The sequence below is a fragment of the Egretta garzetta genome, unplaced genomic scaffold, assembly GCF_000687185.1.
Source record: "Egretta garzetta isolate BGI_Z169 unplaced genomic scaffold, ASM68718v1 scaffold46, whole genome shotgun sequence".
Lineage (NCBI taxonomy): Eukaryota > Metazoa > Chordata > Aves > Pelecaniformes > Ardeidae > Egretta > Egretta garzetta.
The window spans coordinates 8,191,781-8,215,494 of NW_009260268.1; positions in this window are offsets into that span (position 1 = coordinate 8,191,781).

A 23,714-nucleotide genomic window follows, 5' to 3' on the forward strand; every position below is an offset into this window, starting at 1 on the left:
GATGAAAGAAGTCTTTAAAAGTCTGAAACAAATTTATAAACTATCATTACATGAATTCAGTTCTGCTTGTTAGATAGATTTTTAGTTCCATTTTAATGTGAAGCTGAGAAAAAAAAAAAAAGATAAAGCAGTTTGATTTACAAAGTTAAAAGGAAATGGAGTATTTTAAGTAGTAAATTTCTTCCATAATGGAAGTATGAGCATTCGTATCATGCTTTGATACTAGCCACTTTGATGGCCTCTGTGTATTCCAGTTACTCTTCTGCTGGTGAAATGGGAGTTCTGCCATAAGCATTTTTTTCATTTATGGAATTATGCATACTGAAGCTTAATTTAGATGAGAGAATTATTATTATTTATTATTAATTGTTATTATTTTTATTTACTTTGAGATTCTTTGGAAATTAAAGAAAGACCAAAGAGGTCTATGTCAGTATTTAGAGTAAGCAAGCATTTAATTAAGCTTAGTTGTTTTGATGTATGTAAAATACAGTCAGTGCTTTAAAGACTGTAACATTTTAAGTCAGATTGTATTTTCAGAATAAGAAATATTCAGAATCTTTCAGAATAAGATCTATGAATTGTAGGATATGAGATCAATGAGAAACTGCAATGATTTCTATTGTCTTTAGGTTAGACTACCTAATTGTTGGGAATCAATGCATCTGTTCCAGTTGTGTTTCTGAGTAGTTGAAAGCTATATCTGGACCTAGATCTACGTAAAATTTGCATAAAAGTAAACCTTTAACTTAGGAATTTTCCTGTTATGATGATTAATGAATTGCTAAAATGACTTCAGGGGAAAGATGTCCTACATTATTGGAGAGAGAGTCGGACAAGACATCTATTTAGCTTAAAGCACCACCTGTCTTGAGAGGCAAGACTGTTACTTTTCCAGTACTATTCTATGTGTCTCTGTGACTGAGAGAATTAAAAGAGGTATTTCAACACACCCTGTACTTTATTGAAGGTTGACTATGCAAATTGACTTTTATCAATATTACAATTCAAAGACACAATCATCATAATTGTTATGAAACCAATAATAATTATATAGACAATATTTATTTTACTGGATTCTTTATTATATTATTATAATGTGAGATGGAATACTTGGTGTCTATCTTGCTGCTTTTTCACTGGAGAGTGGTGGTTTTCATTGGGCTGGGATCATATCCAAGCACTGTTTTTTAACGGCTTGTTCTGTGAAGTTAGATTTTGCAATAGTTCATTTTAGCTACTTGGAACATTTTAAAGGGTATGGGATAGTAATGTAATTTATTGATAGCTAGGAATCCTTGATTATCCTTGTATAGAGGCTTTGTTTGTATGTTTTCATGTTGGGGTTCTGAAAATAGAAAACTCTCCTTAGATTTGAGGGCCAGAAACCAAAATAGTCTTCCTGCCACTCAGTTAGGCTGATTTGTTGGCTACAACGTAAACCACGGCTCTCAAGCAAGACCTTCTGCATGAACGGCCATAATATTCAGAGAGGGGGTTGTTGGTCCTGTCTTAATTCGTTGTAGCTGAAACCAAAAACATAACTATAAAATTACCAAAAGAAATTATTTTGTTCTTAGAAATTCAGTACTTGGGAATTAATATGTTTCCTTTAACTACAAACATTAAAGCCACATCTCTGCATATGAAAGCAATGACTTAACACTGCTGCTTTGAAATTTTTGCTTTTGGGACTGTGAAACCCTTAGAGCTTTCTACAGGCTGTTAAACTATAGTGTTTCTCTGAAGATGTTTTGCATCATTTCATGGAATATCAGATGTGTATCTAGTACATGTTCTCTAGAGTAGTTACCTCTGTTTTGGCATAGGATACTGTTTTCTGTCACTGATGAATGATAGTTTATGTAGGCTGTCCTTTTAACAGCAGTTGTAAAATAAAATGTCTCTCTTTAAATTTATATAGGCAAAAATTTCAGGGTGAAGGGGAGTAAATGTCAGGTCATGTAACAAAGAGATGACTGCAAAATGTGAAGATTTTTTTCTTTCTGTTAACTCTCTTTTGCTAACAGTGCATGCTAGCAAGTACTTTAAGGACAAGATTTCATTAGACTGGATCTCTTTCCTTCTGAGAGAGACTTAGAAACTTATATGAATTAGGTGATCTATTGGTAGTTGATTTTCAGGTAGTTTTAGTAATCTCCGAACATAAATATGGGTGACCAGATTGCTGGGCTTTGCATGCCATGGTTCTTTTTTCTCATTTTTCTCAAGGTATTTATTTGCTCCCTCTCTTCTAGAATTACTTTCACAGGCAAACTTAAAAGTTTCTCCTGTTGCTTTGAAAGAATTGTATTATAATTTGGAAACCTAATTTTGTGATTAAATCATTGAGGAACAAAAATATAGACTTCAGTTCAACAAACTTAAGTGCATCTGGGAGTTTGTGAAGAAGCTGTTTAATTCTCCTTTTTCATTGTATGCTTTTCTTTTGTTTTCGGTTTGCCTTCAACATTTGTAACAAAATCACTATTAATCTTGGGATAATCTAATTAAGCCCATTTTAGTACTGACTGGTATCCTGGAGAGGATCAATAATTACAGATTAAACTTTGTATACTCTTTAAAAATGCTGCATTAAAAAAGACCTGTGGGGATTTTGAACCAGCTATCACTTAGTAAGCAGCTGGAACTGTTGAGTAAGAATGTAAAACAATTTAAGTGAAGAAAAAAAGCCATTTTAATGTTCCTGAACATTTCACACTTATTTTCAAGTCTCCATTTATCTTTTTTTTTTTTACCTAAAGGCATTTCTTGATTTTTTTTTTTCTTCCTCCTGCTACCTTTCTTAATAATGTGCTAACTGCTGAGCAAATTCTGAAATAATCTTTCATAAATACAAGAGAGACTCTGTCCAGAAAACACTGATGATTCGACAGAGAACCTACACAATTGTGCTGCAGAAATTATTTTCATAATGTATCAAAAAAACCCCCCAAAATAAGATTTCTTCGGTCTTTTCACTGAGGTGTTAGAACACCTCTCAAACTTACATCTTCCTTAGTCTTGAAGCTACAGAAAGATAGTCCTCCTTCATTAATGTTAGTGTCCCTCTTAATGTTTTTAAACCTGGTCTGTCCAGGCTTTCCTCTGCTGAGTGTAAAAATAGAACCTTCATAGTGTTCAAGTTAAACATCTATTCTGAATCACCTAGTACTTGTGATCCATGAAGAGACCCACCTGGTGGATGCCAAACACTGATTGGGGTAAGCAGCCACCTTACCTCACTGCAACGGAACCTTGTTCAACTTTTTCTAGTATATTTTACGCCTGAAAACATGCTGTGGTATATCTGGCAAATTAAAATAGTGCTTTTTTTTTGCTAAAAATCATATATAAGGAATGATGTGGTGGGTAAAATCTCTTGACAACATCTGACTGTGCATAAAATAATGAAATGAAATTTCTGATAAGCAAAATAGTTTTCAAAATATTCAGCATAGGTATGCTGATCCTCCATGTGTTCAGTGGTCTGAAACCTTTTGCAACAAAGGTAATTGAGGAGCTGGCCTGTTTGTAATATAATAAAGCAGTGACTCCTTGAATATATCTAAATAGCCTTTCCAGCAGGGTAGGCTTACTCATTCGGGAGAGACTGTAGATGAGAATGCTAATGGGAAGATTGTTTCAGTAGTGTTTAAAACAGTACCAGAAAGTAAGAAGTCTTTCCAGGAGGGAAAAAGTAGTGAGCTTAGGGTCACTGATATTTCCTAAGAGTCGATTGTGCTAATCATTCAGTGGATAATACTCAGCTGAGGTACTGACACACATGGCCTTGAATAGCAGCAGTGATAATAAAGAGAGCATAAACAGTAAGAAAGTGATAGGATTTATAGATAAGATGAGCGCTACCTACTCAGATAGGAAATATAATATCAGTAAAATTTATCCAGAACTGAAATTTGTCCTTAAATTTTCTCTGGCTAAATCTGGAAGCTGAACGGTTAATAAGCCATCAATAATGCTGTCTTTATGGACTGCTGGATTTACCTGGGAAGAGGTGAATTCCAGGAAGAGGCTACAGACTGTCTGAGGCAAGACTTCTTGTGCTTCCGTTGCTTGAACATCTAAGCGGAAGAAAGAATTGTGGATATGTGGTAAGGGATGATGGTAAGAAAAGAAAGAACTGTGAAATGTGGAAGAAGAAGGAGGAGGAGAGAAAAAAGGAGGAAAAATAAAGGGCAGGCAATGATGAAAACTAAGAACAAAGCCTGTGTAAATGAGAAGGAAGCAAGGTAGGCAAGGAATTAAGAACTGCAGAATGAAAAGATTTTATGTGCTCAAGCACCTGTCTTTTGTTATTACTAAAATAAATAGTAATTGTGGTCATGAAGAGGTTTATTATTTTTCTAGGAGCACTCGAATCTTTTAAGAGTCAGTTTTGGTTGTGCTGTCTTTTGAGACAGGGCTAGAATAAGGATTTTTTATTTTAAACTTGACCTTCATTTTGTTGACTTGCTCTTTTGTTTTTTTGGTGCTGTTCACTGTGTCTAAAATGCTAGTTGTCTTCTGATTTTTTTTTTCTTAATGCAATCAAAGCTTTTATTTTGGTTCCACATTTCTTGCATATAATTTTAGTACTGAACATCTCAGAAGCATTACAAAAATCTCTATTGACTTAGTTTTCCAGTCTTTCTAGGAGTCCAAGTTAAATCATACTTTCTTCAATCTACTTTCCTCTTTCCTTTTCTCCAATAATTAATAACAAATCCTTCTTGCGTCTTTATTTTGTACTTTGTTTTGATTTTTGTTACCCATGTTCTAATACTATGTAAGAACATTGGAAGGCAAGAGAAAAAAAAACATTGAACTTTATTTTAGATCTTGAATTTGAGTGCTCACATGTAAAGGATGTTTTGAATATATTCTGATACTGTAGTAAATAGGAGTCACAGGCAATAGAATATTTTTTTGCAGCTGAACCCAGCACTCTTAGAGATTTCATTAGGTCTAATTATAACTAATTTATTTAAATTCCCATGAAAATAATTTAATAGGCTGGAAACCATTCTATTGTACTTAGTTAATTACTTTTTAGTAAAAATGAACAACCAGGGGCCTGCAAAGAAGAATAGCAAAGGAATACATCAGTTGCTGACACTTTCTAAAATCATTAGTTTAAATCTTATCTTGACTTGTCCACTTATGAATTCGTTCTTTTAACATGTTTTGGAACTGTGTCTGTGCTATTTCCCCTCAGAAAGTGAGCTCATATACTGATCAGGGTTATCTCTATTAAGCAAAGCCATACTGATGGTGTTCCTGGGAAGACATAGGGTCAGATTCTGCAGCGTTTTATTCATTCTCGTATTAGCAAGGTCAGTGAAGCTGCTGAGCTTGGAACCTGCCAAAATTATCCTTACTATTGCCATATCAGCCATGCCTATTGATATGACTTTTCTGGAAAAACAATTGTAAAACTTTTCTTTTTCAACAACATTGTTGTGCTAGAGAAAGGTTAATAGGCCTATCAGTGTAACAGTTCCTCAGCTCCTTGATCACAGGTAGGAGTTGTGTCATATTTGTTTAATGACTTAGTCTTGAACATATTACTTAAAAGGTCTTTAAACCTTTCCATACTCTAAAGAACAGTTAGCTATTTCTTTGTGGTCTTCAGTTTTAACTATGTTGAAAAAAATTTAATTTAATTTTTTTTTTTTTTTTTGCTTTCATTTGTTTTGCGGAAATGGCTAGAATGAATTTTCCCTGATTCTAGATTGTTGCCACATAAATGAATCTTGAGCCTAAGAGTGAGAAAAGATTATTTACAGGAAGTTATGCAGACTTGGTCAGGAAAAATAGAAATAACAGATAACTGTATTCTGCTGCACATTTCTTCCTTGTACGGTCTCTTTTCAGAACAAAACTTAAAACTAGTACAAATCTGTTCAGCCTTTTGGAAGGGAAACTTTCTCAGCTGCACTTAGCCAATTCAATCTACAAAGTAGTAACTCCATAAATACCATCTTGGTGTTTCCATTTTCCTTTTGTCCATATGACCCATGACTTTAAAGACAAATATTTTTCATAAAGCCTCTGGACAGTATTCCTAAGAACACACCTCTGTTTCTGTTTTCTTTTTATAAAAATGTGGAGAAAAAAACCTTGATAATATCACCAAGAAAGCTGCAAATATGACCAAGGGGTTTTTTTAAGAACCAGAAAAGAAAGAAAAAGGGCTGAAGTTCCTCACACTTCACTCTTAGGAGAATGCTTCTTGTCTTTAGGGTACAGAAACTTGACATTCAATGTTTGAACTGCTTTCAGTTTCAGAGAATGATATTGTTTGAAGACAAGGAAAATTCAAACTGGCAAATTTGGAGTGAATCTACCTGATAATGCAGCTAAAACTACAATACAGTTTCTTTTGAGCAAAGGGATTGAATAGATGGTGAGAACTAGGACTCTAATTTATGGTGTGCATTCAAATTCAAGACCTATTTTATTAAGTATAGTGCAGTTGTGCAGATGAGAAAAGGAAGATGGGAATTGCACCTAAATTACTGTGGTCAGATTCTATTGAATTCTGCCTTTCTGTCTCTGAATAGGCAAAAATATTTTTCAGCTTATGAAATGGGAAACTGTGTTAGTTAATTTAGTTCACTTTACACTCCTTAAAAAGAAATATGAGAATTGCCCTATATCAGGACAACAGTAGAACACCACAATGTTTTTTTAACGTCAAATGCTATATCGGGGCCAGATACTTCAAAAACAGATTTTTCAGACAGGCATTTCTTTTATCCTTTTTTCTTCATAATATCTGAAAGTAAGAAAGTTAACAGTGAGTTATCTTTTGTAATCTTTCATTGTGGAAAAATTGAGGTTTCCTTGGCATGTTTGATAGTAGTGTGCCCTGAAGTAATTGAATAGAAAGTTAAAACTTTACGCTTGAGTCTTGTTTTGTTTTTATTTTCATCTGTTGTGATCATATGGAAGATTCCTTAATAAATGCTGAGTGATTATTTTTTGTCTTTTCATTTTCTTCAACATCACATATTGACATGCATTCATTTATATAAATTAGTAAGAGTTTTCTGCTGTTAGAGATGAGTGGCTCCAAGGCCATGAGATGTCGTCTTTACAAATGTGCTTTTCAGGTCTCAGTGTGGGCTTCATTCACATTTTGAAGATTACACTTCATAAGTAAAAGAAGTAGGTAGCAGGCTTTCAGGATTTCTGCAGTTCCCGTTCCTTCTCCGCTTTATTCTGCTGATCGAGGTGGATTTGTTTGCTGCCTCTAAAGCTGTCAGTGTTGTCTCTGTGTGTGTACATGTGTGTGTTTTTCAGCTTCCCGAAAGAAAGGTTAGGAATTCCCTTTTTCCACGCCAGTTGTGGTCTGAGCTCAGGGCTATTTCTTGGAAGGTTTGGATCCCGCTTTATCATGGAAGGAATCACACCCACTTTCTTGACTGACTGCTTTAGCTGGAGTTCTCCTAAAACAAAGGAATTGAACATTGTTTTGGTTTTGTACATCACAAGATAAGGCTCTTAACTCTTGAGGCATGTTTTAAAAGTTGGATCCAGGACAGAGCAGGGAGTCTTCCAGCAGCCTAGCAAGGGACAATGTTTAAGGGGGGTGGGGGGATCACTTTAATATTTCCTCTCAGTTAGATTTCTTAGCAGGAGCAAAACATCTTTTTTATTTAAAAATCAAAAAAAATAAAATAGTTTAAGTGTTGAACATATACCTATAATTCAAGTTTTTTGAGACCTAACAGCATGAGACCTATCCATCCCATGTGCTCTTTAAATGGTCCTGTTACTTAATAAAGGCTTTTGTGTCCATTACATCGTGCTCTCATGCATGTTGGAAGCATGACAGGGAGGACCTGTGTTACCTTGTAATACTCTGTATGTGTCTTCTAATAGCACATTTTCCCTGTAACACATTCCGTAGAGGTATCTTTATGCCAAGGACAACAGTTAATTGCATTTACCAGCTATGGCTGTTCTGTAGGGCTACACCAGGCAAAGAGAGACAGATACCCTGACGACTTATCAGATGTCATTGCAGGGATTCTGGGGTGAAAAGAAAGGGAAGTAAAATAGCAACTGCTACCTTAGATGTAACAAGTTCCCTGTATGAATCGAAGTCCTAAGAGCAGCTTCTCTCTGGGTGGTTTTGGTTTGGTTTTGGTTTAGGTTTTTTTTGGTCACATATTATAAATTTCAATAGTTCAGATGTCATGTCTTATCACTTGCAATGCTGTTCTGTCTGCAGTCTATTTTTGCTGATGTGAGATCTAAAAATAAAGCAACTGGCAGTTATTTGCTTTTCTTACTTTTATGATTTGTGTATCATAGGCTGGTGGTAGATGTTCTTTTGGGGTGACAGACATACTCTCTTCATGCTTCCCACTTGTGCTATCATTCCTCTTTGTGTTGTTTTCAGGTGCAGAGAGGCAGAGCATCATTTTTGTGAAGTAATAGCACTTCCCCAGGTCTTAAATTGATTTCATCTTGTCTGTCTTGTCATGTTTCTGAAAGTCCTCAGTGTCACCGGTGTCAGTTTTTAACATCACAGGCATTTTTTTCAGTTTTATGTTGAAGAACATGTCAGTAGGTGAAAACCAGGTGCTTCACTGATGCTATTCCATAATGTGAACTGCTAAATACAATTCAGAGCATTGCTCTGCTGTCTCCTTTCAAGACACATTTATTATTTGACATGTGAGTTCAACGGTGGCTAAGTGATCAGTTGAAACCTGTACTAACATGAATGTCTGTATACAATAATAACTGATTCTAGGTAATTTGTAATAAGACTTCTTAAAGGTATATTCATATATCCTACTATGGAGCAGCTAACTCCTGAAGGACCTCCTTTCCCAAGTGGTAAGCATTTTTACATACATACATATGTTGCAATTTCATCCTTTATGGAAAATGTGTTGATCCTAGTATACAACTGGTCTGTCACACAAGAATTTCTGGAATAATATGAATTAAGCATTAGTTTGTTTTAGACAAAATGAATCTGAACTGTAGGGTGACTCAGACCACTTTTAGAAGGTCCATGAAACTGAAATTACAGAGACCAGAAAAATAGTTTGCAGCATCTAGTCCTATGTCCTAACTACATTCAGGTAGTCCTCACCATTCTACCTCTCTTTTTCTTCCTCAAAACAATCATGGTTCATCCACAGGAGGGGGTTCAAAGAGAGATGGAGGTGGGGATTCATACACGCATAAAAATCTCTTTGATGTTTTCAGCTAGCTTGCCTCTTCAGAATCCACTGGATTTGGGGTTTCAGTCATCTTGGGATTGTTTATGCCATTTAGTTCAAGAGTTTTCAGATAAAATAAGGAACCAGCCCAGATTTCGAGTTTTGGAATTTAGACAAAGAAAAAGTAGCTATGGTGGTGGTGGCTTTTCATTTGGTTTGGTTTTATTATGTTTTTAATTAAAGCAGTTAACAGAGTTCCAGTAATCTTTAACTATGTGGCCATCCTCATTGATTTCAGTCAGTCTCTCAAATGGTGTGTCACTCAGGAATATTCACAGAATGGCAAGGGTTGGAAGGGACCTCGGGAGATCATCTAGTCCAACCCTCCTGCTGAGGTCACCCAGAACATGTTGCACAGGACATCGTCCAGGCGGGCTTTGAATACCTCCAGAGAAGGAGACTCCACAACCCCCCTGGGCAGCCTGTTCCCAGGGCTCTGTCACCCTCAAGGTAAAGAAGTTTTTCCTCATATTCAACTGAAACCTCTTATGTTTCAGTTTGTGCCCATTGCCCCTTGTCCTGTCGCTGGGCATCCCTGTGAAGAGTCTGGCTCCATCCTCGTGACATCCACCCTTAAAATATTTGTATGTGTTGATTAGAATGTCCCCTGGGGGAATGAAGACCTCTATCCCTGTTACAGATTTCAGAATTCAAGTAAATAATAACTTGTCTTTAACTGCATTTCAAAGAGTGGTGGCTTTGGCAGAAAATTATTTCCTCAAAGGCTGTTTATGGTCAAGGAGATTGTGACATTTTTTTCCTCATGGTTAATATAAAATGTCCTCCCAATAGAGATATTTGCTTAATTAAATAGGTGGTATTTTGACATAGTCTGAGAGAGTCTTAAGTTTCTGGCTAGTTTCAGAGGAGGTTCAAATTTGGCATTAGGAAACTTTCTTTACAGAGAGGGTGGCCAAACACTGGAATAGGCTTTCTAGAGAGGTGGTTGATGCCCCAAGCCTGTCAGTGTTTAAGAGGCATTTAGACAATGCCTTTAATAACATGCTTTAACTTTTGGACAGCCCTGAAGTGGTCAAACAATTGAATTAGACAATTGTTGTAGGTACCTTCCAACTAAAATATTCTAGTCTATTCTGTTCTAGTCTATTCTGTTCTAGTCTATTCTGTTCTATTCTATTCATGCAGTACTTGGGGGTTTCTCACTTTCAAAAGCAGATTAGAGTTAGATTTTTAGATCTAGACTTCTTTTCATTATCAACCATTCCTGTTTTCTTTTTTTGTACTCAAAAACCTACCACCATATATATTCTTAACCCACTGTTGTATATCATAGGAGTGTCAGGAGTACAAGTATTGACCAGAACTACTGGTTTAGCCTTTCCTTTCTGTTTTTGTTCATAAAAGGCTTTAGAGAGTATTATGATCTTAGTGACGTAATTTATCCTATGTGCTTTACTTCTTATTTCGTCTGGTCACAATGCTTTTGATTCCATCCTTGGAAGTTTCATTCTGATGCATTCTTATGGCATTAGTCATTCCTAGTTGGTCTGTTTATTCTGAACAAAAGCACTAAGGAAGAACACCTGGCTCTGTAAAGTGTGATGCAAGCCATGAATTTATAGCAAGTGAAAAGAAAAAAAAACAAAACAAAACAAAGCCCAAGCCATTCATTTATCACACATGATCCAGTAAGTGTGTCAAAGAAAAATGAGGTTTTGTATTCCTTTTCTTTAAATATATGACTCGAGAAAACCCAGGACTCAGTCTGTTTGGATGAGGTTTGTTTATGGGGTAGCACAAACATAATTTTGAAGGAAACCTTGTACCAATAGGTATTTATGAGAGAATAGATGTGTTTTGGCACTTCACAGGTTACTATCTTACAGCGATAGGAGAAAAAAAATAAAGAACAGTTGCTTCAAGAGATGTAGGTTACCTTCTTTTTTTCTTCCAGCTGCTTACTCTCAAGGGATGCTAAAGAGCCGACATCTGAGGTGTGCTCCCCCCACTGCCCGGCTGCAGTTTGTCAGCAGTGCAGGTGGAAGGGCAGGGGCTTGTTTAACCCACATTCTTATTCCTGAGGCAAATTCTAGTAGTAGGATACATGTATGTTATAAGTACTGGGGAGGCAGGTAAGGTAATAATAATGCTTATTTCCTTTAGGGGAGTGTATACAGCCAAAGATACCCTGTTTGTCACAAAATGAAGGGAATTGCCTTGTTACCTTGGTCTGTGTAAAGTGTCAGTCTCTCTGAGAGATGAAGTGTAGGGGCTTGTAGTGCCAACTGTTCATACATAACCATTAATAACACTTATCAGAGATATCATAGTGGTCATAAGAGACATTGGAAGACTTACTTACAGGTCTTTGTTTTAGGTTTGGGGTTTTTTTTGTTTATGCTTTGGAGATACTGATTTTTATCCATGGAACAGATTTCCTATGCCTGCAAAAAGAAAGCAGAATGTGCTAAGAAAGCTGTCAGCGCTTCTGTCTTCATTGGGTTCCATGATAAACTGTAATTTTTTTTTAGTACCTGTAATGAAAATATGGACTGTTAATGTGCTTGGAAGTGAACTCTGAAGGCCAAATTTCATGCTCTATTCTGATTAGTTACAAGTGCAGTGGAGGTGCTGGAGTGTTGCCTGCTTACTTTAGAGATGAAATTTGGCCCACAACATGATGGGAGATAATTTTGAATATCGCTGAACCAACAGCTGGGACTGCAGCGTTTTCTGATTAAAATGTAAAAACATAGGTTTGGTTTTCACCAAAGCCTACTTCGATATGTTTCACTCCAGATCAATTCAGAATGGCAAGTAAGGATGCCAAATTAAAATAGCCACAAAATATCTGTCAAGAAGAGTGACTAACAAAGAATACAGAATCTGCTTGTTCTTCAGAATCATGAAAGTTTATTGACTATGGATAAGGTATCTGAATAAAAGCATATAAATGTTTATTTAGGAGCTTGTTTCCCCAATGTTCTGTCTGAAGTCCCTTGCATGGCATATACTTGCTCAGAGAAAACTTATTTCAGCCTGTGTTTGTTTTGATCCTTCTGCATTTACTGCAGCTGGCCCTTGTACTCTGGCTAGGATTTCTAAGTGTTGTGACAGTAGAATGTGTAACAGTGTTCAGGTAATACATGGAATTCTTAAATTAAATTTTAATTATCCAAAACCAAAGCTGCACCTAAATATGTTATATAAAACACATATATTTTTCTTAATGCTGAGCTGAAAAACAAAGCGGCAGGAGGTAAAACCTACACGGAGTAGGGATCCATAAAGCCAAAGAATACTTAGTCTTGGGAGTATGTCTTCGTAGATATGTCTTTGTAGATAGACAAAAACTCACAGAGTTACAATTTGGCAAATGGACAGGAGACAAGAAAGACTTAACACCAGAGCAGATATTATTGCTGCTGTTTCAGTCATGGGGTATCAAGCTCCAGATGTTAGCCAATGTCCATAATTTATTGAATGAGGTCAAAATGAATATGTTCCTAACAATCTTTCCTTTTCCTGTCTGATGTCATTTCTAATTTTTCCAGATATACTTTTGTTACTTAAGCACAGGAAAGGGACTATTTCTTATTCACTGTGATCTAAAATATTTAAAGGATATTACTTTATTCATGCATGTGTCTGCAGTATTCTATCCTGTACGTCCTCAAAAGACATTACTGTCTCACAGTGTTTCTGTGCCAGTCCTCTTTAATACATACTACTGGGGAAAATATATACAGTGAACTAAAAGAAATTTGGATTTTTTTTTTTTTTTTGTTTATATATAAACAGAAAGAATTGGTCATTAAACCTTTGTCCTTATGCTATGGTAGAAGTTGCTCTGTAAACTTCACTTCATGGAATACTGGTACTTCCTTCCTCATAGAAGATGACAGGTCTGGGTTATTTGAGAAGCTTGTCTGTAGTACTTAGTATATGAGCACTGAATTTAGGAGCAATTGGGGACAGAGAGAAAGAAATGTCTTGTAAATGCAAAAATTAGAAAATATCCTGATTATTGTAACAGGTACAATCAAATAAAAGTAGTGAAAAAAAATCAGGCTTTCAGAGAGGCACATTGGTGGTATCACATGCAGTGCATTGCACGTTGCAAATGCAAAGCAGATTTTGTTTTCATCCTCATTATTTGACAACATAATGGAGTTGAGTGCCAGGTTTTACCAGATACTATTATAATCTTTCACATCCTGATGAGCCCAAAAGATTAATAAATAAGACAGGAAAGAAGCTAAAAAAAAATTTGAATTTTAAGCTAGTCAATGTTGTTAAGATGTACAAAATATTTTTTGTTCAGTAATGGGGAGTAAAGAGGGTACCTGTGTCCTGGTTGTTGAGTATCTGCAGTAATTCAGGAATGGGTATTGAAAACTCTTGAAACATAGAAGACTTGACTGTGGCATGAGATCAAGTGACATTTAATCCTGCTTTCACTTGTGGGTGGAATTGTCAGTGTGGTTAGTGCTCTTTACCAGCATTAAAGAGAAAAAAATGAATCTTCATTTGTGACTTCAGTGATACCACAGAGAGGGCTGATCTCTGAAGAGGTGACATATAAAATTCAGTAGATCTGATGTTTTATAAAGGTATCTTTCTCCCAACTGATACACTGGCAGATGGCATGAAACCTCCCTTATCTGGAAGCATTGTTTTTTTATCTGGCATGACTATCAATGGGTGTAATAATAATTTCTGTTGAATAGAAGGCACATTTGATTTGGATAGAATGTAAGTTGGAGGTCTTTTTCTGTGTAATGGTGATATACCACAAAAATAAGACACTATTTTCTTTGCAGAATAACACATCTTGCAGAAACATAGCCCATCTCTGCATCAGGAAAAAAAAAACAGAATTGAAAAATATCAGTGAAATAAACTTATTTTAAGATGTATATTTAGAGGTGGAAGTAAGGAGAAAAGCTGTATTACAGCACACGGCTACAATGTGCGCATAAGGCTTTTTTTAGTCAGTTCATGCATAAAAAGAAGCCTAGTTATCGTAGCCCAAAATATAAGCTTACCCAAGAAACAGACTAAAATAGTAATGCAGTTTGTTCTGATCTGAGCTATTTGATGGCACAGCAAGAATGCTAGCAGCTATTTTAGATTAGTCCACTTGCAATGTGATGATGACAGAAACATGCTATCTGAGATTACTACCTATCAACAGGGTATATCCATAACAGATTGTTTCATCTTTAACTTATCAAAAGACAAAATCTCTTCTGCTAGGATTTTGGATCTCTATACTGGGGCTGAATTGAAGAAAAAGGAAACACAAGTAAAATAAAAGCCTTTTCAGGCTTTGTTTTTCTTTTCCATTTTCCCCTCTTCTTTTTTTCAGAGGTTTGTCTCAATGCTTTATTGATCTGCCTTTCGTTGCATTCTAGCAAAAATTTCTGTTGTGGTTGTTTAGCCATCTATGTGTTTACTTTTCTTTCGGTCTGAAATTGTAAATTGCCAATAAAATTATTGTAAACTAATTTTAAACAGGATTTATGTGGCAATTGGTAGTTGGAGATATCAAAGAAAATTGATCTGTAATCTTAGAGGAGACAGTGGAACGTGAAGGGAATTATGTTTACGTGGATCACAAGGGGAGAGCTGACTGTGGTCATTGCAGCAGAGGTATAGTATGTCTACTCAGGACTGCTGAAAAGAGCAAGAGAACTAAATCTAAGGTACTTCCCTTGCCTCCAAATAAGATAGAAAAACAAATACATTTTCATGGTATGACACTACTGTGAATTACCTGCAGATTAGACTAGTTACCAGTAGACTGTGAAATACCATATTTTAAGAAATGATAGCACAGAAAAGACTTGTGAGTACAGTTCCTTGGAGGAAGATTTCCCAAAGGAAATTCTGGCTGCACTGAAATGGAAATAGTGGCTCATTTGGGACTGATTTTTGGAAAACTAATGTCTTTAAAAGTGTTTATTACTTAGCAATACTCTTGGAGGAGTAGAAACTCAGGAAAACTTAAGTTAATTTCTATATAGACATTTTCTTTCTCAATCTTGTATGGTTTCTGATCTCCTGTTATACAAGACCACTTCTTCATTGTTTGCAATAATTTATTTACAATTTGTCTGCTTTAATTCTCTTCTAAATTATCTTCTAACAATGCATTGTCCCCGTCTCTGACTGTCATTGATCCAGCCTGCTACTACACAACAGGTAACAATAACAAGTTACCCTTTTAGTAAATTTACTAAGCCTTTTTTTTGTATTTACATTTGCATTTTTCATGGTTTTACAATAACAATTCTACAACACCATGGTCAGCTTCACTGTCATATTTAGTACCCTTAAGAGCATTTGTTGAAACGATTGTAAAACATACTGAAATAGTTTGCAATATGCAGGCTATTCGAAGAACCACTGATTTTTGATCTGCATGAAATCTTAGTAAAGGAGTGGTAACATCATGAATAAGCATCATAGGAAGACTTTCTAAGCAGTTCAAAACGTGACAATTAGTAATTCCCGTTTTCCAAGAAAACTAGGAATTTTGGAATGCACTGCTTCTAATTAGAAATTAGCCTAATCTTCCAGGCTAAATTAACTTTTTTTTCCCTATGGAAAAGCTATGGTGTTCCTTAATTTGAATGTTTTGCTCAGGAGTCTTCAATTCAGCTGAAATCTTGAGTTTAATGTGTTGGTTTAAATAACTCAAATGTGGGAGATTTGCTATGTGTAATTTCAGTCAAATTCTTAAATGTCATGTTGTATTGTGGTTTCAGTGTCTAGAGTCTCTGAATCAAAACTGTCAAAATTTTTCTTCTAATGTCCAGGAAACCAGTTTCTAATTTATTTTTGGACTTTATTTTTAAGTAAATTAAGTAAAGGCATTACTTTACCATAATATACTTGACTTTTACAACAAACATTAAGAGAACTTTCTGCATTGAACATTGTGCCAGTCTTTAGCCAGTCCTCCTTCAGGAAAAATCTACAATTGATTTGGCAGCTTTTGTGAAGATTAATGGGATCATAAGTTGGAGGACTAAAGAAAGAAGGGAATTTTAAAGTGACCAGAATATTTACAAAGGGATTGCTTCCAGGAGAAGTGGAATATTGCTTAAGATCTTACACTTGTTTATGTTCTGTCTATATGTTCATGCACACCTACGCTTGCAGTGTTGTCTTAAATTTGTGATCACTGGCAGATTCCTATTTTGCTAAATCTTCTTACTCTTGTTTTGCTTCAGATTTTTCTCTGATTGGAGGGAGTATTTTTCCATGACTAGACAATACTAGCTGAGTGCTTCTCTGATGAAATGTAAAATCTTAAACCCATTTTGAAATATTAGCTTCATCTTACAGAATCACAGAATCGCAAGGGTTGGAAGGGACCTCGGGAGATCATCTAGTCCAACCCCCCTGCTAAAGCAGGCTCTCCTAGAGCATTCTACACAGGACTTAATCCAGGCGGGCTTTGAATATCTCCAGAGAAGGAGACTCCACAACCTCCCTGGGCAGCCTGTTCCAGTGTTCTGTCACCCTCAAAGTAAAGAAGTTTTTCCTCATATTCAACTGAAACCTCTTATGTTTCAGTTTGCACCCATTGCCCCTAGTCCTGTCACTGGACACCAACGCAAACAGACTGCTTCCGTCCTCGTGACTTCTGCCCTTAAGGTATTTGTATGTGTTGATAAGGTCCCCTCTCAGTCTTCTCTTCTTCAGATCTTAGATTATAGATACTAGGGGGAATGCAGAAAGATGTACTTGTTGGTATAAGTTAGGATCATAAACAGGAGTTTAGGATAGGCTGAATAATTTCAAGAGAAGGGAAATTAGAATAGTCAGATATGCTTCAGAAACAACACCAATTATAAAATACTATTGCTACTTCATAACTTCCGATCCATTGCCCTGTATAATGTGACTTGCCTGCAATGCCTTTTCTTTCATCTATCTCCAAACTTTTTTGGATGTCAACTGTTTCCACACAGAGATGAGATAGACAAAGAATTTTTTAAATCACTAGCTTTTTTTTTTTTCGTAAAAAGTAATTGCTGATACATGTTTTGAAGCATTGCAGCTGCTGTCTAGGAAAATCTATGATTATGGCTGTATTAGCTACTCCTTGTTCATGTCCTCCTGAAAAGCAGCAAAGTGGCTTCATGCAACCTGTCTTCCTCCTCATTTCATCATCTCCTGTCTTGGCATTCATCTTAGTGTCATTAATCTTAAAAAATTTGTAAGTTTCTATTTCTGCAGAAGTTTAAATCACTATATTTTAATATGAATCTTATCTAATGTATTGAATAATTAGGAAACTTCTAAGAGGTAATGCATAGACTTGACCAATGCAGGGCAATTATAAACAAAATACCACTCTGAAATTACAAGCATGAGTTGAATAAAATGACCACTCTAATGCATGAAATTTGAGCAGGAACATAAGCATATATTAATTATTTTTGAGAGATGTCAATTTTCTTACTTTTTTTAATCTTAATTAGTAATTTAAATTTTAGTGAGAAAATTATTATAAATATAAATTAGGATGGCCATAAGATGTTAATACTTAGCACTGAATCTCAAAAGATGTGACTCAAATAACAAATTTGATTTGCTTTTCCTGAGTTCATGCCACTGCTTTGAATATGACACACAGGTGGTGGGAACTTAAAGTGATTTTATAAATACATTTATAAACTTAAAATGGCTTGCAGGTATCAGCCAACCTCAGATGTCAGTGAACATGGATAAAACATCCATCAGTTAGGAAGCAACCTGGATTAAATGTAATGCATTTTGACAATTTTTATGATTCTTATGTTATCAAACCTTGTGCAGATGAACTGTGAGAGTGAAACACTAAACTTTCACCATATACATAGAAGCCCTTTCAATCAAAAAAGTTGTATATTCTTTCAGTGCAAATGTTATCTGAGATGCTTATGACTAAAAGTTAAGAAGAAATTAAAACTTTTGTCTTTTCCTAGTCACTTGTCTCTTTCGTTTGGCAGAACATTGCATATAAAGTTTCACCATTTTTTTATACTTATTTTTAGCATTTTTTTCTCACTGAAAATTGCCTTCTTTTATTCATGTATTGCATACATGATCACCATTATCCTAGTATCTTAGAATAATTGTCTGTAAAGTATTTATCTTTGTTAGAGTCCTATTCTGTAAGAAAATACTATAATTTCCATTAGGAATATAACTGGGTTTTTAATCTAATCTATATATTTTTCATGTTTGTGGTTTTTTAAAATATGTAAATAACTTATAGGGAGATTTCCCTATATATAAGGAAATGAAGAGGCTGAAATTAAATCCAAAAATCTGGTCTTAACAGAGTGTCCTTGGTTTCTTCAGCTTCTTTTTTCTCCCTCTCATAAGTATTATAAAATATTATAAATATGTCTTGATGTGCTGATGTAAAATAGTGTCAGAACACACACAAAACAGATGTTCTTTCAGAAAAGAGTGTTTTCCATCAGCCCCTTTGGTCATGCCTTGTAAGTTACCTGACACTGTATTTGAAATAGCCTGTACTCTGCAATATTTTCAGGTGACATGCTCATCATTACAAGGAGTAAATGATGCATCTTTCCTTGGGTCCTGTTTGTGCAAACTTTCGAATTCCTTTGTTGACCATGAAGCGCAAATATTTTACACAATAAGTGAAATATGCAATTAATCTGCAATGATTATAAATATGATAAAACAAAGGAAATTTTAAATAATTAGTACTGTTTACGTGTTTATCTCGTGTAGCTGCCTTTTCTTTATCAGGAGGAAAAACGGTAACTAAAGCAAGGGGAATAGATACATGAAGAACATAAATACCCACAATGTAAGAAATCTGCAATTTTGCAAAATAAACTAAATGGAATCAAGCAACCAAGTCTTCCTGCTTCTTGGCCCATGAATTAAGTGCTACTTTGTTTCTTATATTTTCTTAGGATCCATATGTTATATGTTGTGTTGGTTCTATAATAATGTAGGGCAAATCTTCTTTGGGATTGCTGTGGCCAGGATAAAGTAGATCTTTTCTGAACTGAAAATTATACTATTTACAATTACTTTTAAATGACATTATTATAGCTCAAGGCTCACCATATCAACATCCTCTCTGCAGTTAAAGAATTCGTTAAATATGGCTTATGAAATAGCACGTTCCCTAAGGACCACTGCACTCTCATTCTTCCATGCTGAGCTCAGTGGAGAGCTAAGGAATGAAAACATCAAGTTTAATCAAGGTTTCTTGGATTAGATTGAAACTGAAAGATAATATCAAAACAGGTATACAAAATGCTACCTTTTACATTAGGCAAGGGCTAGGTTATATTTTGAATTTGGGTCTAAACTTGTGCTCCAATCCAAACTCCCATCTGAACTCCCAATCTTCCATCTAAACATTTTGGTCACAAATTTGTGTTCACCTGTTCAGCAAGATGTTAATTGATGGTCCTCATGCATTTAAAAAATAACTAGGTCAGGAATCTTAATGGATTATTTAAGATAAGATAAAACAAGGGGTTTATGTAGTAAATTAAATGTCAAGTTCAAAACCCATAAATTTTAAAGCCTGTAAAGCATTGGGTGTAAGTGTTGGTTTTGTTTAGCTTTGTGGGTTTCTAAATGTTTGGGAATAAATTATAACCTATGCAAAGTGGCTGAAGACAGGCAGAGAGGAGCTGATACTACAGGACAAAAGGCAATTTTTTTCTTCATCTTGTATTGTAAAATCTCCTTCAGTGATCTGTCTTCTAGTTTATGAGGGCTTTACTAAGATTATTTTTTATGAAATATGCTTAGATTTCCACATTTCAATATATTTAAGATTTCAACAGTCACTATTACTCCCCGGTCCTTAAAAAAAGTTCTTAGTTTTCTGCATTTATGCAAAAAAAAAAAAGTGACAGTGATTACACAGTTTAGTGCTACAGATAACAGCAGGTGCCGCTGTAAATATTCCCTCATTAACAATTTATTTAAATATTATAACAAATTTCTGTAGGGCAAACTACTAACACCAGAAAGGAGGAGATCCTTGGAAAAAAAAATCAATAAACCTGGAATCAAATTATATCAGTAATACCAAAGACCCTTACTGTGCCAGAAAAATGAAAATATATTGGCTTTTTCTGTAACAATAACTACAATGAGACAAATGAATTGTTATTGGATGCGTTTTTCATGGAGCATAAACATAAAATACATCTTTCAACAGTGCTCACTGTGTCATGAAAAATCAAATAGTGAGAGTTAAAATGATGGACCAAAGATCATTTTTAAATATAAACACACAGACTAAAAGCATGCAAATCTAAATGTGAAAGATTGCTTCTGACTGGGAAATGCGTACATATTAAAAGAGACGGATTTGGTTTGGAAAACTCTTTTAAAGGACTCTTGAGTTTTCAGAATATTAGAAAATGTAGGTGGTTGTGGGTTTTCTTCACTTTGTTGGAAAGTATTGTAATTTATTGCTTGGAATTAGATATGACTAAGTATGCAGAAAAAGGAAATATTTCCTTATTTCTTTAGTAAAGTTCATTTTATACAATTCAATTTTGCAGTTATTAAAAGCTAGGCAGGTACTGGAATGTCCTCTTGTTGAGGATTCAATAATAGTAGGTAAGTCTTTAGAATCTTACTACTGAACACAAAGCTGAATGCAGATGAGCGATATAGTTATTAGCAAAGCAGAGTTTTGGTTTTTTTCAGAAAATGACCTATGAATGACAGTATTTAAAAGGGACAAGTAATTATAAAACTGGAAGCTTTATCTTTAAATGGAAGCAGTTAGTTTAACTGAACTGATTACAAATAACTAAATTTAGAGACACTGAAGTTCTTATGACCAAACTTCAGTGGCTTACATTAATGAGTGTTAGTAAAGGTGATCCTTGCAACTAAAGGTTTCTTAAACCTCTTTGGAAAAAATGTGCTAGGATATAGTAGTTGGCTGCTGCAGCTTTCTGTAGGATATTAATGTCTTGTTCAGGTGAAGTTTTGGGAAACTTGTCCTTCCCAGCAACAGATGCCATGTAAGTCAGACTTATATTTTTAAATGTAGGAATCTTATATGAGTAGCACGGAGAGTAACACGAAACTACATTAATAACACTATTCAGAACGTCAGCATGTGTCTCTGCCCTGCAGACAAAACACTTCTAAATCCTACTACATATAAGGTTCTTTCTCCTGTCATTTCCCCCCAAAATATTTAACAAAAATTCCATCTTTTATTGTTTTAACAGCCTCATTACAGCCATGATTATTTCACCTGTGTTATGTTGTCCCTTCCACTGTATAGTGATAGGCTGCTAACTACTTCTTCACAGTTAATAATAAATTTTTAATCATTCCACAGATTTCCCTACCCTCCACCCTTTTCTGTTATGTCTCATGTAATCATGCAACACATGCATTCGATGTGATACACTGGTTAGTCTCATTTAACCATTACTCCATGTAGTTATTCTCACTGTTAAGATTGTCTTCCTCCTTCACATTCCAATAATATCAGCTGGGTGCCTCAAATTCAGTTTGTGAGGGTTTTGGTTTGGTTGTTGGTTTTTTTTTTTTCTTTAATTATTTTTCTGGCATACTGAATGCTTTTTTGTTTCGTTCCATTTCTAGTTCTAGTTTCAAAAATTATTTATTTCATTTTTTCAAAATACATGAAATAATGATAAGTAATTAAATACCTTATGTGTCCCAGTACATTGTGGCTTTTTTATTGCTGTCAGTTTGCAAGTTCTTCAGAATATACAGATTTGGTTTTACACTGCTTTAAGTGTACTTTCAGTCAGTTGTAGTCAACATAATAATGGACATCAATTTCCTACCACTAAGACTAACTAGAAATAGTTTGGTCTTGTAAAGAACAGCGAGAAGTAACAGATGGTTGGGAGCACGTGTAAGACATAGAGGTCAAAGCTGTTTCCTGCTTTGAAAATCAAGTAATTGCCTTAATGGGTAGATGAAAAATTAAGGCTCACTCAGTGGGGAAGAAAAGGTGTTCCAGTGGGTAAGAAGATATAAATAATGAAGTAGAACAGGTATGGAATTGCTTTTTGCTGGGACAAGGGAAGAAGTTCTGTGGAAATATTTCTATATGTTTTGGTTTTTTTGATTTGTTACTCCAGGATACAACTCTTTCACATATGAAACTACGTTTTACAATGCTGTAATGGCTGGATACATTGCCATCCAGTGCAAGTGCTTTGCCAGTACTAGTTGCAAGTTTGTGTGCGGTAAAATATAGTGCTTCTTCACCCTATTGCCATTCCTACCAGTTTTGTGGAACAGGGAGCTAAATCTTTATTACACTATGAATCCCCTTCAGGTAGCTGAAAAAAGCTGAATTTGATAGAAGTGTGTTCCTGCTTACAGAGAAAGAAGAAAACACAATATTTTTGGCATTGAGTAAGACCATGAGTTTCCCAACATTGAAATCACAGTAGGTGCCAAGTGGCTAAGATGTAGACAATATGAATAAAAAGGTACCAAAGGTAGAAACTGAAACTAGACTCATAAATTTGAAATAGAACTTAGTCTCATAAGGAATGTATATAACTTCATATAAGTGATGGAGGTGTATGTGTGGGAGACATAGCTTCAGCATCAGTCACTATGTTATTCCCGGTCTGTACTAAATGGAAGCATTATTAAATACTCTGTTTTAGTCATTCACTGTGAGAATAGAATAAACTTTAAATTTTATAGTTAGGACCAGTACCATTCACACAGATGACAAATACCAGACAATGAGAGGGCCTGATAATCTCGGGTTGGGAGTGTAAAGGGAGGTTTTGGTGGGGATTCTGGGGTGTTGTGCCCCACCTCCCCATTAGCATAATAGTGATATGGTGACCTAAACCCACATATTTCTGCTAAACTTCACAGAATGAGAATTTATAAGGAAATAAAAAAATCATCTTTTTACTTTTTCAATTTAATAGCCATAATTACTGTTTTTCACCCCCAATAAATAATTTCACTGAATGCAGTTTGCTTTTTTGAATACTACTTGTAGGCAGACTGCAAGTCAATTGGTGAAAGTGAATGCTGTAAATTTTGTCTCTATTCCTAAAGTTACATTGAACAGTAGCTTCCTTATGAAAATTTATGAAAATCCTATGAAAAACCCAAATAATCTTTAATTACATTGTCAGTTTGAGATTTTCAGGCTACCATAGACATTATTTATCTATGTTTAGATGCCATTCATTTTATGGCATTCATTGAAAATCAGCAAGAAAGGATTCTATGGTGTATATATTATATATATATAATTTTAAGTTAATCATAATTTATCCAATTTTTGTTATTCCAGTTTCTGATGGAAACAGGTATGGAATCACTATAAAATGGTATCTTTCATCTGGATGAAAACACATTCGATTCTGTGAATAACACTGCAGTTCCTAGCTAGAAGTTTCTCAATAGATTTCTAGCATTTTAATAAGGAGGTAAATATTTTCTGGATGGAAAAATTGAAAC